A 13,116-nucleotide genomic window follows, 5' to 3' on the forward strand; every position below is an offset into this window, starting at 1 on the left:
CACGAGGGGCCGCTCCGGCGGCGGCCCGTGAGCGGAGCGTGGCGGCGGCTCTTCGCCGGTCTTCCCCGGCGGCCTGTCGACGACGTGGAACAGCGGGTCTGGTGGCTGCCTGTCGCCGTCTTCTGGTGGTCCGTGAGCGATGGGAGGAAGTACCTGCTTCCCAACATCCTCTCTTGGATGTGCTTTTTGCTGATCTCCGATATGGAAGAACGAATTCGGTGGCTGCCTTTCGCCATCTGGTGGGGGTCTGTGAGCGATGGATGGGTGTCACTTTTGAGAAAGCTGCTTCCCAGCATCTTCTCTTGGACGTGCTGTTTGCTGATCTCCGATATGGAAGAACGAGTTCGGTGGCTGTCTTTTGCCATCTTTGCGACAGCCGTTTGGCTGCATGAGAGGGAAGCATGTAAGTCGCTATGTAAGCAACTATTTGTTTATGTCTCCCATAGGGCTTGCTATTGGTCCATCAGTGTTGTGGAAGGACATGTTCGGTGGCTGTCTTCTGTCATACTTATAACAGTCTGCTGGTTTTTTATGAGGAAAACTGGGATGCCAATATGGAGGAAGTATCAATCTAATACACTACCTTTGGCATGCTGTTGGGCCATCGGTGGTGGGAATGAACAGGTTTCGTGGCTACCTTATTTTATCTTTAACGCAGTCTGTTTGTTGCATGTGAGCGAAACGTGGGATTCACTGGGGAGGAAGCTACTTTGTAATTACCTTCTTTGGGCATGCTGGTCGTCTATGATGAAAACAATTGTGTCTACTTGGAAGAAGATCATCTCTTGGCTTCTTTCAATGTGCTGGCGGTTGCTTACTAATATCATGGAGACATACGGGTGGTTCGACAGTTGCTTATGGGAACATCTCTGGAGATCGCTACGATCTGGAAACTTTCCGCTAGCTTCCTGGTGGTTTGAACTCACCTCTGTAAGTCTGTTCAGAAGGCATTTTCATCCTGCAACACATTTCTGTTTCCTGAGAATTCTGTGGCGATGACTTGGCAGAACCTTGCGTTCACATGGTAAAGATTCAATTTACTTCTGGCCAGCGTGCGTTGCAAAAGACTTGAGTACACTTACTACGGATTCTATAATTATTAGATTGCAGCACCGGACACTGTGTGTATGAGTGCTTCTTAACGTGACAATATTGAACCAGTGGTGGTGTTCGCCACTGGATGGACAGCAGTGATGGAAAAACGAACACATCCGTTCCCAGACGCGACTCCGACAGTGGCGTCTCGTCGGGACACCCTACTCCTTTAGCCGTGCGGGACCAAAGGGGGTGCCCCAGCCTGCGCTCCTTCACCTGTCGCAGTCCCCAAGTGTTCTTGACGTGATCTTCCTGGCTGGAGAACTGCCACCCTCGGCAGTGGCCAAGTACGAGTGCGGAGTGTCTTACTGTAGGAGAACCCACACCGTAGCGCTGGCATATGTTTCTGTGATACACCACGCGAAACATTACATGTTACAGCAACTGCCACTCTCAAACTATTTTACGTACATTATGGATGTATAGTGTTCTGTCAAAATATGTAAAAAAAAAATTATTAGTTAGGATTACCATTATGAATTGTTATTTAATGTTGTTTGAAAATATTTCAAACGTTTGAAAAAAAAATAACTCTGTTCAAGGGGAAAGTTGAGTGCCAATGTTCAACGCTGTATAGATACAGAACATGAAAAGTGCCATGTGTCGTCGGATCCTAGAAATCTATTTTATGGCGTTATTAATGTAATTATATTTTACTGGTGCTTCACTTGAAGTTTTACATATGTTAAGAATATTGGATGAATAATTGTCAGTATATTCTGACGTGTTCCTCAAGGCTCTAATGATATTTCAGGTAAAACGAAGCAGTCTCGAACAACAAAACCCACAAAAATGTAGGAATATATTTTCCAATATAAACGTGTAAGTGACCGTGGAAATCCCTTAATTTTAACTCTGAGCATTCTAGTTCAAAAATTTAAAATAGGTATATCTCCTCCTTAAAATACGCTTCCAGAGTAGCACGATAGAGAACTATCATTTTTCCACATCAGTATTCACTTTTTATACAAAATTTAATACGTCCGCAAACATCTACAGAATACTTCATATTTATTTCACGTTTCTCAATACAAATATCGTAGTTTTCGTCAGATTAATGTAAGTCGTGTTGTAGACAACTTTCTGCGACAAAATTGACCGATCAAGCCATTACCTCATTTTGGAATAGATCGTTTTAATGATAATGAAGTTAGTTCCGTGTTTGTTTTTCAACCCCCAAAGTTTTTAATGATTTGCTAGTGTTTTATTATGACAATTGGGAAAGCGAACGAAGAGTGATAATTCTAATCATTAAGCACTCTAAGCTTCACCGTTTTTGTCAGCTGATGAGGTTAGACGTATGTATTAATTAAAGTAACAAGAAGGTATAAATAATTTCAATTTTAATATTTCACTTAACTTCAAATATAAGAAGGAAAGTAGTTTACCTAAGCATTCGAGTTTTAACCCAAATTATTAATGGAAACCATACTTTTAGTATTTCCATTTTCAGTAGATAGAAATAGGACATGATCAGGTTGAGAATTCGTCGTGGCTCGAGGCAAGTTTTTGGCTAAGAAACTAGATGGAATAGAACGAATTTATCTTTAGTTAAGGATGTTTCCCTTGGCTTTACTAGATAAATTACTGGACGCCGCATCAAACCTGCAACCATCATGTGAAAACCAAAAAAAAAATTCTTTTCAAAATCAAATACGCTTTAAATGCGGGAGGTGGGTTAGTAGGTAAAGTTTCACACCTATCAGTAACTATTTTGAAGTTTTGAAATTTTTCAGCTTCTATTTCAGTAAATAAATAAATAAACGTTTCGCATCACTTTTAATAAAAGGTTTATATCGTCAGCTTAAATTATCTTAGCTTTTTTGTAAACTTTGTTCTGTCATACAGCTTTGAGTAAATGTTTTGAAATCAACGATTTGCATCCCGGTTGTAATCGATGTTGAACACACACTAAAGTCGCTCTCCGAAGTCTGTGGTATCATCTTATGATGTCGATTTCTCAAAACGAGTGCAGCAAAATTATCCCGTGTTGTCTTTCCGTACACTGCTGTACACAAAATGTGAACATGTCTCAGTCGTGTTTAGGGTTAGTAATGATAGTTTTCGTGGGTGTTATGACAGTTTTCTTCTTGTAACTCCAAAGGCACTTTTTTTTCAAAATGATTTCAACTTAATGCACGTATTATTCCCCGTCTTGGTACTCATGTAGTATACAAACTTCCTTTAAAGTTCGCTGTGTCATGTGAGCTCCGGGTAACTCATTAATGGCTCTGTGTTTTTTTCTTTTCAGATTAGCCTCGCACATGTTTTCCAGAACGCGATAGTAACAATTTGTTAATTTTAATCTATTTAGCGAAGAAATTTTAATAATGTATAGTTGACATTCTGCATTGTATTACTACCATAATCATGCATCACAATATTTTATTTTAAAGTCACATGCTTAGTACTTGAAAAAAAAATTATGTGTCTTGAATACACTAACTCTTTTTAGTAAATGTTACATGTCACGGGTTACTAGTACTTGTGCTAATTTTTTCTCAATTAAAAAAAATAAATTTAATACAAAAAATATAACTGGCTCTTGTTCTGACTGATTACTGAAGTCAGGTAGTAAAATTAATTCCCGATCTTCGACCGTATAATAAAGTTATTTAACATTTGTTTTATTATTTTCCTGTTAAAATTTTCTTTTAAAAGGTGTTTTTTTTTATTTTCTTCGCGCAAAAAAAAAATATATATATATATATATAATGATTGGAGACACTTGATGAATTTTACACGAACAGAAAATAAACTGGCATTAAAATCTGAGTAAATTTAAATATTGTGTGCAGCCATTATTCCAATGAAGTATGAAGTTTAGCATTGAACATTAAAAACTGGTGTTAATTAAAATTTTAGTGTTCAATTTTTGCCTAGTATTCAAACACTTTCTGTGTTTGCCTTTTCTGTTGGTAGACATAAACTACTACTTATTCGATCATGGTGTTTAACCTCTAAATTGTTCTTTCCAAGTTTTAAAAATTAATAAACACCATCCCCACTGATATTATTTATGTGATTTTATTAGCTGCAGGACAGTGATTTTCACATTAGTGAATTTTTTTTTAGTGACAGCAAAAAAAATGTGAATACTAATTAACGAAAGTATACTATTTACACGTGTAACACTGTTTCAATTATTTTTATTTCATTCTTTAACACATGCAACAGCATTGTTCCTTGAGTATCTCTGGAAATAGGGCGAGGCTATTAATTTTTTATGTATCGTGCATGGTCCTGGTATGTTTTTGGCACATCCGCGTTTACAAATTTAGCTTGAATGCTCTCGTTTACCGGTGCTTCTTGTTGTTTAGGGAATAAATAATGCGTGAACGAGCCTTTTCCGAGACGCTGTGGTCACGTGAGTATCACAGCCCACCTCTTCCACACTACCCCCCCCCCCCCCCCACACACACACTTTTTAATCGAGTAGCAGTGTTCGTTCAAAAAAAAAGCTTGGGTGTTATGTTGCCTCGGTGTCGCTGCTGTGTTTTCGCCCAGACGAGGCGAATTGTACTGCTGTACAGCGGAGGCTAATGACCGGTGCTGTACAGCGGCGGCTAATGACTGGTGCTGGTTCCATGTGCACTGCTGTCCATAAAAGTCAGAACATTCGTGGAGCGGAGGCGAGGTTTCGGGTTGCCATCCTTCCCAGAGTATGCGAAGTTACGAATAAATTGCTAGCTTGTCGCAGCCATAATTCCAGTGTGTTGCGCCGTGGTATTGCTTTTTTTTTACGATATGATCTATCAATAGCTAGGATCCAGCCATCTACCTGGGCGTTGGACCACAAAGCATTTTGAGAAATAGCGATCCACGCAAATGGAACATTTTATCTGTAACAATAAATGATTGGTGATTACTGGAGAGTGCTATTGAAATCCTTTAACTTTTATGGGGACGCCGCTTTGCGAGCTATGGTTTGAATTCTTTCTTAGTCTTCAACCCTGTTTAGCAAAAATATTATTTTTAAATTATATCTTCCCGCACCGCCGTCTACATACTCTGATTTTTATGAATTTCAGTGCTTATGCTGTATTTTTTTTGTTAGAGTGTCTTTTTGTACTATGGATTATTACGTGTTGTACCATGTTGAGATATTTTATTAAATCGTTCAGAAGCTATAACTTGGCTCAAGGCCCAGGCAATTGTGAGTGTTTATTGTTGGCTTGCTTTCCCACTCATCTTTCACAATGTGGCTGCCTATAGTGTTTGGATGTTCGGCTATCTTTCAGCCAATTTATGTTTCACGCATATAATTTTTTTTAAATGCGTGATAAGTTTATAGCAACTTTTTCTGAAGGGAAAAAAATTCATACAGTTTTCATAGGAATATTAAATTAACACTGTATGTCCATTCGCCTTTTTTTATGGTTTTATAAATAACGACGTTAGCTTTATCGATGCCGCTACTTGTAAGGCACCAATATCCATGCATCAATGAAAGTGTCAATGGTTCGATCCTTGTCCTAGTACACCTCACGTTGAGCTCTGAACACCAGTTAATCGCGTAGTACAAGCCCACTTTAACCTGGCATATATTGTAGTCACAGGCCTTTATTCCGAGAATAACTGCGGCCTTTAGCTCCACGTTATTCATTCATTCTCACCAGGTGTATCTTGGCTGCACACTAAAAAAAAAACTTTCAAATCTTTTGGAAAATTTTCATAGTTTGAAAAGTTTAGTAGTGTTTGTTTGTGTACAAATTCCACCCAGTTCATTATAATTTCATACCGGAGAGCTCCAATATTTTTTTGTTATACCTGGCGTTGTTGTCTAGTTAGTCCGATACATGGCAGACGGTATGCCCAGTGTGAACAATTTATAGGGTTAATACATACGGTACCAACATTATTACAACGAAAATTTCTTCCTTATCTCTTCAAAATAATTTTTAAAACATCATACAGATTTATGGGGGAAATAAACCTCCAGTGCTTCAAATTTATTTTTTTAAAAATGTTAATCATTATTTACATAGATATTTTAAAGCATAATTTAACATTTAATCATTAAAATATTTTTGTAGTCACGCCTCACTCATACCGCTAGGTTATTTTCCACATTCTCGCTTGTGTTGTTTGTATAGTTCTGTCCGGTGTTAATCGCTAATGTGTTGGCTGACACTTTGCGAAGCGGTTAAACCTCCAAAGCCAGGAAAGTTTACTAGACAACGGCCACGAAAACCTAAAATCTACTTTAATCACGTTATTGAGTTGAAAAAAGTTCGAAATATACATTAATTTGATATAATGTTTGTACTGTAACAAAACAAGAATGTAAAAAGCTGCAGCTCCAGCTTAAATGTTATAACAAAATTTCCATAGTAATAATTTACTTAGCTTTATATAATCATTTATTTACTAAAATAATTCAAAATCAAGCCATATCTGCAAAAACGTTTCCAAAACGACATTTTTTCTTAAAATCAATATTTCATTAATTTTGAATTGCTTAATCGTTAGTTTATAAACGTAGTTAAGTTCATAACACAACCATTTTTATTATTACTTACATTTGATTCATTATGTGTTTCTGTATATTTAAAAAATTAATTATTTTAATTTTTCCGTAAATTTAAGCCATCTTGTGAGATGTATGGGAATGCAAAATTAAAGCAATACCGAAAGGTAGAATTTTATGTAAACTATGTTTGAATAAATAGTTAATCTTTTTTAATTTAAAAAGCTTTGTAAACGAAATATGTTAACACCTTGCATTGTCCAGCTTGTGAGGGTGGTCGCCACCTCTTGATCGGAATGATTGCGTCAGATTATGCTTTTGCAATTTTCTCTGTGTTGTAATGAATGCACGTTAAAAATAATAAAATAACAAATATTCTCCGAGAAAAAAAACAGCCCTTAGCCTAGCAAATCTAGTACTACTAGCGCCAAACATTAAGGAAAATTCATAATTATTCAGACTTATGAAACCTGTGGTAACTGGCTGGTAATTAGTAGCATATGCTCATGAACAGCTAAAACGACATTTGCAGTTAAAATATTGTGTAACATTTATATTAAAAACTTCGTAGTGGTAGTTGTCAACACACGCGGATAGTTTTAACCGAATCCCCTGGGACATAGAGTATACTGACTTGTCCCTGACGAAAACACAGTAAACTAACAACATGTTAAACGACTTGAGAAACTTCACGTAAACGATCAATTGCTTTCCAAACTAAATATTGTTTGTAGAGTTTTGTATACAATGGAAATGAATGCACTACATTTGTCTGCAATCCACAGAAGGCCACAACGAAATTAAAATGGAGCAATTAATGCGCTGGCAAGTTCAATAAATATGGCTGTAAAACGCGTGGAAACATTTTCTTTTTTTATGTGTAAACATTTTAGCTCTCGGGACACAGCTTTTGGTACTTAGCAGTAATTTCGTGAATGGAACGGAAGTCGCTTGGAACGGAAACGCGTAACTACAGTGCTGCCTTCTGTGGCGGATGGCGCTAACCAAAGACCATAGTGACAAATGGAAACTATGTAGTATTAATGTTTAGTGAATTGTAACAATTTGGGCAGTATTGTAATGAGATTCCTCGTCGAAAATCGGATCCAAAACCGATGTTTAGTATTTTGTTCGAGTCTTTTTTTCGCTTTAATCGGAGCCGTTTAAAAGATATTGTTTAATTTTACGCTCCGCAAATCGAATGGTTCTATGTATAGTCGACGTAGCTGCTCCGGCAGCGAATTCTAGCGGCGGGCGCGGAAACAACGCGTGATTAGCGTGAATAAATTTAGTTAAAAACAGAATATTCGTATATTTATCACGCTCGGCATTATTTAAAAGAATTCTTCGTTAAATTTCGGGTCCAAGTTTCGTATTATGAGTGTATTTGCAACATGAGAACACATAAACTTACACGTTACCAGGGTGAGATGATTACACATCACTGACGAGTACCGAAAGACTCGCTCATATATATATATATATATATTTTAATTGGAGGGTTTTTTTTCTTTCGACAATGAGTTATTAGGCCATGATCATGGAATCATCCCTCAATTTACGTGAAGTGGTTTCTATAAACCATAGTCAACTGGAATCAGTGGTGAACACAGGGGGTTGATGGGGATGGGGTTCGTTTATAGAACAATCCCCTCCCCCCTTCAAAATCCTAAGAACTCCAAAAAAAATATAATTCACACCAACAAAAAGAAAGAATTTGAAAGCAAACAGCAGGCTAAGTGGGTCTTCTCCCCTCCCCTACACCCCCCCCCCCCCCCCTCTACACAACAAGCCACTACCCGTAAAATAAACTCTGCATACGCTCCTGACTGGTTATAAGGATGGTTGTACTGGAATATAAAGAAGGGGTTTCTTTTTTTTCACGGGGGCGGGTCCGATGTGTTACCACTGCGTCAACTCGTTCCGATAAATGGCTTCGTCCTTTCTGTTACAAAGCGGGCCATTGGACTACACGGAAGGGAAGGGAGATTTATTAGGGGGTGGTGATCAAACGAAGCGAAGCAGAGATAATCGAGTTTGTGCAACGAATATACTAAACTATGGATGGGCCGGTCGAATCCTCGAACCCTCGAATCCTCGAACCCTAGAATATCACCGAATATCTAATATTTAAAAGATTCGCGAAATAATATTTTAAAAAATCTTTAGAGGAAATGTAGACAGTTTAAAAATTCAACACAGATTCAACTAAAAAGTCTATTTGTGCTTTTCTTCAAGCCTATCCTATTACTGTTTCCGTAGATATTGTACTTTAAAAAATATTATAATTTAAGTAATTAAACTATATTTATTGATTTGGGAAACTCTTAGGAAAAGAAAAATTTAAAGGGTCGAGTGTTTCGACTCAATAGTTAATACATATTGTACAAAATTTTATTTTTGACCCTTGTAAACTTTATTTGGAGTGATGAGGGTTCAATATTTGGATTCGAGTAATTTGGGTTACGACCCAACACTACAAATCAAATCAGATAGTTTTTATAGCGTTTTATTTAGTAAATATTTAAACTTTGGGGCAGGTCGTGATGCGTCAGCATTGCAATTTTCTACTCCTGCTGTAAACAGATTTTTTTTTATATCCGAAGTAGATTCGAATGTTCCGTAATCGTAAACAATACCAGGGTTTCACAGTGGCACTCATACAGTGGGTTAGTTGCTGACCCCTTCAGATTTAACCATGAACAATTAACTTCAAACGTTCTTAAATCATCAATTGTGTTCTGCGTTATCTTTACGTAAAGAGGTGGCGACCATTGTATAAAAGTTTTTTTTTTTTCCTTAAGCCATGTGGTTCGTTCTTAAGTGGTTACCTGTACCAAGTTATTGGATGTATATCTTTGGAAGATGAAGACAGATTGTTGTAAATAATGTTAATGTATTGCCACGAGTCCATCTACAATATATTATCTTCCTAAAGGGTTAACAATAAGATTATTCTTAACAATTGATGATTAAAAATTACAAAAATATTTATCTCTTGAGGTTCTGAAATCTTGGAACAAGCATTTTACTAAACAGCAAAATTATATAATTTTAAAATTTCTTAACCAGAATTTTTTATGGTTCACCGATTACGTTTTTCAGAAAAAACATAGTTAATGTTACACTGCGACACATAAATTTATTTTGCTAAAAAAAATATATCTGGAAGGTAAAATATTGTAGAATGACAGACTGTATAAATAGAAAAACTAATTGATATTTACGAAACCTGTTATTTTATTGATATTTCTAACTTATAAGTAATATTGAAAAGAAGGTATAAATAGTTTTAAAAATTAAATATATCTTTATTCAAATTTAAAGGGTGACAGAGGTTTGTGTAAATTAATGTTGGAAGCTATAAGCTAGAAACGAATTCTGAAATATGATAACATATTCCTAGTAGGAAGCCTTTATGCCTGTAAAAACGATTCTAAAACACACAAAAGTGAAAATAATATTTCAATTTTTCATACATTACTATAGGGAAGGCATTTTTAATGCTAAAAATTGTGCTTAATCTTTAACCTTATTTTCTTAAACGAATGTAATTAATCTAAGTAATAATACAATATAATGGTTTATTAATATACACGTATATTCTCGAGAGATGTTTTCTCAGATAATAATGTTTCTAATCAACTATTTAATATATTATATCATTTTGTTAAAAATTATCACTGCAGTTATAAAAATAATAGTGTTGACTAGATTTTATGGGTTTATATTGCAGCAGAGATGGTCATTGAAAAAATTTTTATATGCAGAGAAAAACAGATTGTAAAATACAACATTAAAAGATTGTTAAACTTTTTCCACCGATATATTTTAACAAACTTTAGAGTCATCTGGAAAAAACTCACAATCGACCTGCTTAAGAAGAATTAAAAATAAGTATCCTTTATCCTGACATAACCTTTCCCCTACTCCAAATAATTAAAATCAAGTAACCATTCCATAAAAAGATGTGTAACTTTTTGTCAAGTATTCAACTAAACTTTCGGCATAATAACATGACTAAATAACTACTTCATAATTTAACAGCACCGATATATCTATTTAATAAAGCTTATCAAATTTTTCAAAGTTTCCAACGACAACAGAGAAGACACTTAAGTTCATCTTCAGGTAAATGAACTATTTCAAATAATAAGTATGTCATTGATAATATCAATTTTTATATTATATATTATCTACATAAGTATCAACTATGATGTTATACACAAACGAAAAGCCTGAAGTCATAAACGCACTATAAATTTCTGAACCACAATGAAGGTAAATTTCAAATATGTTATCCTGTTGAAAACTTTATTATAATTTTTTATGAGTTCAGCTGACAAAATGTGACTCTCCCGTACTCTATTTGAATTTTAATTGTGTGTACAAGATAAATTCCATATTTTTTTTTATGAGTACAGCTGACAAAATGTGATTCTCCCGTACTGTATTTGAATTTTAATTGTGTGTACAAGATAAATGCCAAATATACACATTTTTTCTCGATCACTTCAGAGACAGTTCTGAACACATTAAGGTAATCAAATACTGAAACATTGAAATACTGGTTAGCATTTATAATATTTATTAGGCAATGTATAATTCATAGCTTAAAACTGACGTTGGTACGGAAATATCGGGACTACTAATTTAAGAGCGAAATATATATTTTTTTATTTTAGATTCTCTAATTTTGCGTAATAAAATTAGATTTTCAGATTTTTTTTTAAAAAGTTTCGATAGCATAAAAAAATTGTTGTTGATCAATTCTTGGAGAATTTTGTGGTCTTCCGACTTCAATTATTACCCTACCAGTTTTTATAATTTAGGTAATGAAAAATACACTACATGAACAGAACTTAATATCTCAGGCAATACAGTATGTTCATAAAAGAATGTCCCAGTAATAAATTTTAATAGTGCAAACTGTAAGCTTTATAGAGTTTTGGTGTATGGTCACAATTAAAGAGTAACTCAAACTGTTCTAGATAAGCGCATGCGCGGGTACTGCTATATTTTTTTTTTCTCGCTTGCAGCGCCACCTGCGCAAGATGACGATATGTAGAGGGTGAAACTGTAAACTTTATTTGGCAACAGAATGGATCCCCTCCCCATTGGAATCTCTTTGCGCGAGAGTGGTTGAACGTCGAAGTCCCTGACCGTTAGATTGGACGTAATGGTCGAGACGAAAGAGCTCTTTTTTCGCTGGCCTCCACGTTCACCCGACATACCGCCATTCCTTTGTGGCTTTATAAAAAGATCGTGTCTGCGTTCTGCCGCTACCTAATGATTTGCCAGAGTTGAGAAACAGAATTGAAGAGGCTATTGATTCCATTACTCCGGACTTGCTTAACCAAAGTGTGGGAATAATTGTATTTTATGTTGGATGTGTGCCGTATAACTAAAGGTGCACATATTGAACATTTGTAAGAAAAACTATGTTAGTTTACCTTCAGTTTTATGTATGATTTGTTGTGAATAGTATAAATTAAACTATCATAATATACCATTGAAACTGGGACATCATTTTATGGACACACTATATAATGAGTTACCTCCAGGTTCTGCCCAGACAGACCTAGATTTTAAATTATAATTATGAGTATTAAATACATTTGATGGCACCAATACTTCAAGTAAAAAAATGGTTTTACTTCATGTTTCTTAATTTCTAAAACAAAACAAAATCTCATATTCGTTTAATGTTTTCAAGCGATTTTTTTCACTTAGTGTATTAATTGATTCCAAATGCTTCAAGAGACTTTAATAAATATTATTAGTGTAATACTCATAATTACGAGAGTGTAATGAATTACACATGATAGCAAACAAAAAAATTGAAACATTGTGATGTTTTTAACGAGTAGTTTAATTCTGTCTGTTTGGGTACTAAGACAAAATATTTTTCCTTGTGTTACCCCTTAACACTGACGATATTTGTTTACATATTAGTTTATACAGTTTATTGGTAGTTCTCTTATGGTTATTTATTTTGTACAATTTTTTTAAAAAATGCTGGTTTTCTAGAGTTTAAATTAAGAGTACGTAAATAAGTTGTGCGACTTAAACTTACAGACGTTTTGAGTTCCAACTAAATATAAACGCGATACTTCAAAGCAATTAACTACGTGATGTGAAACTTATCAGTTGCTTTGGTAATTAAACGTTTGTTTAACTGTCTGTGTTTCAAATACATGTTCATGATATGTAGTACATATTCTAACAAATGATTATTGGAAGAAATTTCAACAGCTCCAGTTTCAAAATCTAGGTTTGTTCTGGCGGTTGATTTGTTGGACCATGTTTTGCCTGTTTCTTTTTGGCCAATTTCTTTGTTTCATCATATTTTCTTTTGACTTAGTTAAATCTTTTTGTGAATACATATAGTGTTCTTATAGTCTCTCCTTTTCCCACCATTACGTCAAACACATTCATTTTCAAGTAATTCTTCTTCACGTAATTTATAATCAAATTCGTCTTCTCTTTTTCTTATTAGTTGCTTGTTTTTTCCAAGCCTTTTGATACTTTTGCTATCCAATATAATTATA

This window comes from Bacillus rossius, chromosome 5, assembly GCF_032445375.1.
Source record: "Bacillus rossius redtenbacheri isolate Brsri chromosome 5, Brsri_v3, whole genome shotgun sequence".
Classification (NCBI taxonomy): Eukaryota; Metazoa; Arthropoda; class Insecta; order Phasmatodea; family Bacillidae; genus Bacillus; species Bacillus rossius.